This window comes from Gossypium arboreum, chromosome 7 (genome assembly GCF_025698485.1).
Source record: "Gossypium arboreum isolate Shixiya-1 chromosome 7, ASM2569848v2, whole genome shotgun sequence".
In the NCBI taxonomy this organism is placed as follows: domain Eukaryota; kingdom Viridiplantae; phylum Streptophyta; class Magnoliopsida; order Malvales; family Malvaceae; genus Gossypium; species Gossypium arboreum.
This window is the reverse complement of record NC_069076.1, coordinates 32,960,771-32,966,493: the sequence shown is the minus strand read 5'-3', so window position 1 is coordinate 32,966,493 and position 5,723 is coordinate 32,960,771.

Here is a 5,723-nt window from a genome sequence, read left to right as displayed (position 1 = left end):
TTCGAACCACCATGACCATTCACTAGAGAGGTAAGTCGAGCTTAGACTATAAATAAGCGCTTCTCAGGAGACAACCCGAGCACTAACAATATTAATTTCTTTAAATTTTAGTTTTTAACATCTAGCATACTCACCGAATCATGGAACGTAGGCTTTCTAAAGCATACACGGCCAGGCACACGGGCGTGCCTTAGGCCGTGTGAAAACAGGGTGAAATTTTCCCCAACACAGGATGCAATAAGTTGCCATAACCGTGCGTTAGGACCGTAGGCGAATTTTCCAAAACAACAAGGGCGTGCGACACGCCCGTGTCGTAGAACCGTGGTTGAACCTGAGAAAATAGCACGGGCATTTGCCACGCCCATGTCTAGAACTCGTGGTCCAATGTCTTAGATTAACATGAGTGTGGACCTACATACACGGGCGTGGGAGAAGCGAACGAAGACAGACACAGCCATGTGACACGGCCGTGTACACCCACACTCCCAAGGAACACGGGCATGGGCCAAATGTCAGACACACCCAAATTCAAAATTCGCGAATCACACGGGAAAAAATTGGGGAACACGAGAGTGTCCCCTGGCCGTGTGCCTCCAAATCTATAAATACCCTTCACTATTCATCATCTCCCTCACCCAAAATCCCTAACCCTAGCCACTGCAGATTCATAGGGCCTCCTGTCATGCTCGTGCGCCGCCTTCAACCACATTTTTGACGTCTAAGCTCCTCCCTCTTACGTTTGTTTACTCTTTTATCTCAATCTTCTTCAATTATTTTGCTTCTTTCATGATTTCTATGCTCTATTTGACTATTTTACGTGCACATTCATAGTTAGAATAGTAGATAAATTTATGTTTTTAAGTATTGTTTTGGCAATTTTTTATTTTCTTAGTCAGTATATTAGGCTACATTCATTCATTGTTTCTATGAGTTTCATGCTATTAACCCCACACAAATTCATTCTTTAGATTTCTCCATTACTTATTCTCATAGGGTTATTTGGCACATTTATTTTGGTTGTTATAGTATAGGTTAATATGTAAGCCCTATGGAAAGTATTCACATTCCACTTCAATTTCCGTTACAGGTACATTATGTCTACCTCACGTGGCAAGAAGACTATTGTCCCCACTTCGAAAAACGAAAAGAGGCGTCATCCTGGGGACCTACTGCAGAAATTCACCACCCCTTCCTCCAATTTCCACCAGGCAATCAGGAGGAACTATTTCAGATTCTATAGGCCCGACCCTTGGAACTGGGCCATTGTATAGACTGGACCTTGCTAGAACAAGTCCAACTTGCTGATGCAATTTGGGCCCTCTTTCCCACCGATCCTTGGGGACTTTTCTTTGAAATTGTCGAGTAGACGTATCTCGAGCTCACGATGGAATTTTGCTCAACATTTCATCTTTAGACTGTGATGACCTATTTTGATGATCTGGGAACGGTCCAATTTTGCCTCGGCAGTCTAGTCCACTAGTTGAGCGTCCCAGAGTTCGGTACCGCACTGGGCCTTTGCACGAAAGAGTTCATGGAGGAGAATGAGCTCCACACTCTCAATCGCCACATCTGTCATTCTCCTTTATGGTGCTAGAACGCCCTCGCCCCTGGCTCTGCCTCCTACAATCCTAGCCACTCCAAGGCATCGGCTCTCCCTCCATCTCTGAGGTACCTACATGCCATTTTAGCTCACACGTTAACAGGAAGGCGAGAGAGCACTGACATCGTCAACACTCACGATGCCTACTTTCTATGAAGCATGGCGAACAGGCATGTACTCGACCTCGCCTACTTTATTGCCCTCACTATTCGCCACCAGATGGAGTGGCATCGGAGGGGGGTCATCTCCATTGGGTCCTAGGTGACTCGGCTGGCATGGCACTTCGGGCTCCTTAGCACAGCTGCCCAATCATCCTCCCTTACTCTTATTGGCCAAATGTCCCCACAAGGCATCTCGAGCATGCTTAGTATAAGGATGATCGAGAAGTGCCGAGGAACCCACCCTCTTCAGTATCGCATCGCCCAATCAGCTGAGGAGGGAGACCCTGAGGACATTACTGACGATGTCCCTCCACATCATGAGGACCCATCATCTCAACCACCACCACCCTCTCGTCTAGTTCATGGGGCGACTTCATATGCTGACATCTTTGAGCGCCTTACCCGATTCGAGCAACAGTGTTTTCAGTGCTTTGATAACATTGATGCTACTTTACAGTAGATTTGTCAGCACTTCCACATCTCATCGCCACCCCACCTCGCGAACCATATCGTGATGAAGATGTTTAAAAACTTTTATTTATTATTTTATGTTTTTACTTTTATTCTACTTTAAGACTACTTTTTATTTTTCTTTAAGCTTATTTTTATTAGGTTTTATAATTTTTATTTAATAATTTTGAATTTCGGCTATTCATATCGAGTAATTATTCTTCCTTATATATTCCCTAAAAAGTTTCTGATTCTATCACAGTTATAAAGAGCTCCTAAGCTCTTCATCACATAGAAACTAAAAACTCCACTGAGAAAGGTTCTCCACGACTACCATGTCCTGCTCGACCACGACCATAGCTACCACCAGATATAATATTCTTTTGGCGCAGGACTTATGGACTAATGAACCTCTACTACCACCGGAGTATCCTCCTCCACTCTCACGCCGATTATCCTCCAAAACTCCAGTTCAAGGAATTCATTCATCATTCAGGAAGTTTCACTTCTCTCCCTATCTTATGATTATAAATCTATATTTTTCATTATATCTATCTTTGTACATTAAGGGCAATGTACATCTTAAGTGTGGGGGGGTCTTTTATATCATCATTAAAAATCCCTAAATTGTGTCTTATTCTCATGTAAATCATTTATATCACTATTAGAAAGAATTTTAATTAATTTATGATTTTTATTGATATGTCTTGAATTAAAACATAGGTATTTATGCGTTGATTGTTTAAACCTTAAGACATTAAGGAATCAAGCATGATAAGTTGATTTTAGGTTGTTTTTCCCAAGTTTATATATTATCTTGAGTTGAAATTCACATGTTTAAACATCAAAAAGCCATAATTTTTGTGAGATTTTGAGCGTTTAGAGCATCTATCATTTCTTTCATGCTCACTTTTATTGTTGCTTTGAGTGCTTCAGTATTGAATTGTTATTCTAGAACTTGCTTGATTATGCATGTCAAGACCACACCATTTGAGTTGATATGTCAAAATAATAAAAGGCACTTAGGTTTAACCCACTCACTCCACAAAAGCCTACCTTCATACTTAACCCTTAGTGAACCCCTTTGAGCCTAAGAAGCCATTAATTGATTTACCCTCAATATTAACCCATAAACCATTATTGTTGAAATCCCCTATTTTGATCCCTATTTTTGTCGAGATTTGATTTGAACTAATTGCTTAGCTATGTTTTGCTCTTCTATGTAGCTGACTTGTTCCTAAAAAAAAATTTCATACTTACATATTAGTAGTAATTCGGTATTGTTGAGCCGCAGTATCTAAATTCCATCTTCTGAGAATAAGCTCACTTGTACTCAATTGATGTTTAATTAGTTTTTCTAGTTAGGAAATTTTTCAATTCAATCTCGATTCTAACCTTTTCTTTCAGCTTGTGACCACACCCCCTAACCAAAGCCACGTTACAACCCTTCAAAGACTTTTTGATTGATGTTCATCTCAATATTTAGTGGTGGAGATTTGATTTTCATGCAAGCATATGGTAATGACTTTTCATTATTGACTATTGAGTGCTTCATGTATTATCCTTAAACACCTCGAGTGATTTGAGTGAATCTTTAGTGAGGATGTGAAAATCTGTGATATTTTTAGTCGAAGGTAAGTACTTAGATGAGGGGAGACACCTATGCTTTCATGATAAAATACTCGACTTGGAATGTTTGAAAATTTGATGTTCTTTTAGTTGAATTTTCAATGTATGATTACCTATAATTTATTTTGAGATATTATCAATAGAAATTATAAGTTGAGAAGAATTTATTTTGATTATGAGTTGAGGATTTTGCTTGAGGACAAGCAAATTCTTAGGTGTGGGGGTATTTGATAAACCGTAATTTATACATATTTCTATCCCATGTTTAGCAAATTTTATGGATGATTTTTCCTTAGATTTGGTGAATTTGATGCTCCTAATGCCTTAATTTCATGTTTTATACTTAGGTGAGCATAGGAGAATGAAAGGAACGAGAAACGGGCCAAAAACGGAAAAATGGGCCAACGTACGAAATCAACACGGCCTGGAATTTGTCACACGGGTAGACCACACGCCCGTGCCTATTGGACAGGCTTGACCACGACCTTTAGTAATCGCACACGGGTGTGTCCCTATCGAGCCTAAGCAGAGTCTTATTTGAAAAAGGCCACTTTTGAGGCCTCTTAGGCATTCCAAAGCCTATAAATACACCCTAAAGGAGGAGGAAAAGGGAAGACGCAGAGGAAGAAGCAAGAAATTGCTCAAGGAAAGCCGATCGATCCATCTCAGAAGCTGGATTCACCGTCAAGACTGAAGATCTCCCTTCAAATTCCCTCAAGAGTTTTGGGTTTTCTTATGTTTTGTTATTTTTATTCTTTTGAGATGTTTTCTTTCATTAGTATGAACTAAAACGCCTAAATACCTAAAAGGGATGAAACCTAAGACGGATCTTGTTATTATTATCTGAATTGTATGATAAATATTTGACTTGTTCTTAATTATGTGTTCTTAATTCTTGTTTTGATATTCCAGGATATTGATTCAAGTTAAGCTCTTATTCAGAGAAGGAGTAGACCCTGTCTAAGAGTAAATTTGTCATAATTAAGCGAAGTTGATTGCGCGCCTAGAGATAGGGTGACAAGATTTTGTTTAATTAGGGCGAAACCTAATAAGGGGATCCATAGATCGAGTTAATGCAACCCTAGGGCGTTAATTACAAAGAGATTTCAATTATTCAAACTAGGGTTAGATGTTGTTAGTCTCAAGAGAGATAATAATATAACTTAGTGATCTCTACGGAACAAGTTGAATGAATAAATCGTTCAATTCAGAGTCAAATAACAAGTGAAGTCTAGGTGGATTTTTCCTTAGGTATTGTCTTAATCAATCAATTTTCCAAAAAGTATTTTCCCCAAATTTCTTTTCTGTGATTTCTTAGTTTGATTGATTAGTTAGATAAACAAAACCCTTTTATTTTTTAGGCTAGATAATAAAAAGAAAGTTAATACTAGTACTTTTAGTTCCTTTGGGTTCGATAATCCGGTCTTGCTAAAGCTATACTATTGCTTGATAGGTACACTTGCCTTCATCGTGATAATAGTTAGTTTCAAGAATGACTCATTATAAATATTTAAAACCTGCCACGAATATCATGTGTCACATATTTTGAATTGATACACAAATATTCATATGATAACTTTATTTGTATATGGCTTACTAAGCTTTAAAAGCTTACTTTGTGTGTTCTTTCCCTGTTTTATAGGTTATCGAAGGTAGCTCGGACATTGGGGACCGTCGGGAAATGTCATCACGCTATCGATCAACTTGTTGGTATATTTTTGGATGCCTTGTAAATATGGTAGATGGCATGTATAGGCTAGTGAGTTAATGATATGTCTTGAGATATGATTTGGCCATGAGATTTGACTTGCTTTTGATGTAAATGTTGGTGTGCATTTGGCCATTTAAGTTGGCTTAATTTATGAGTTTGGTAAGTGATATAT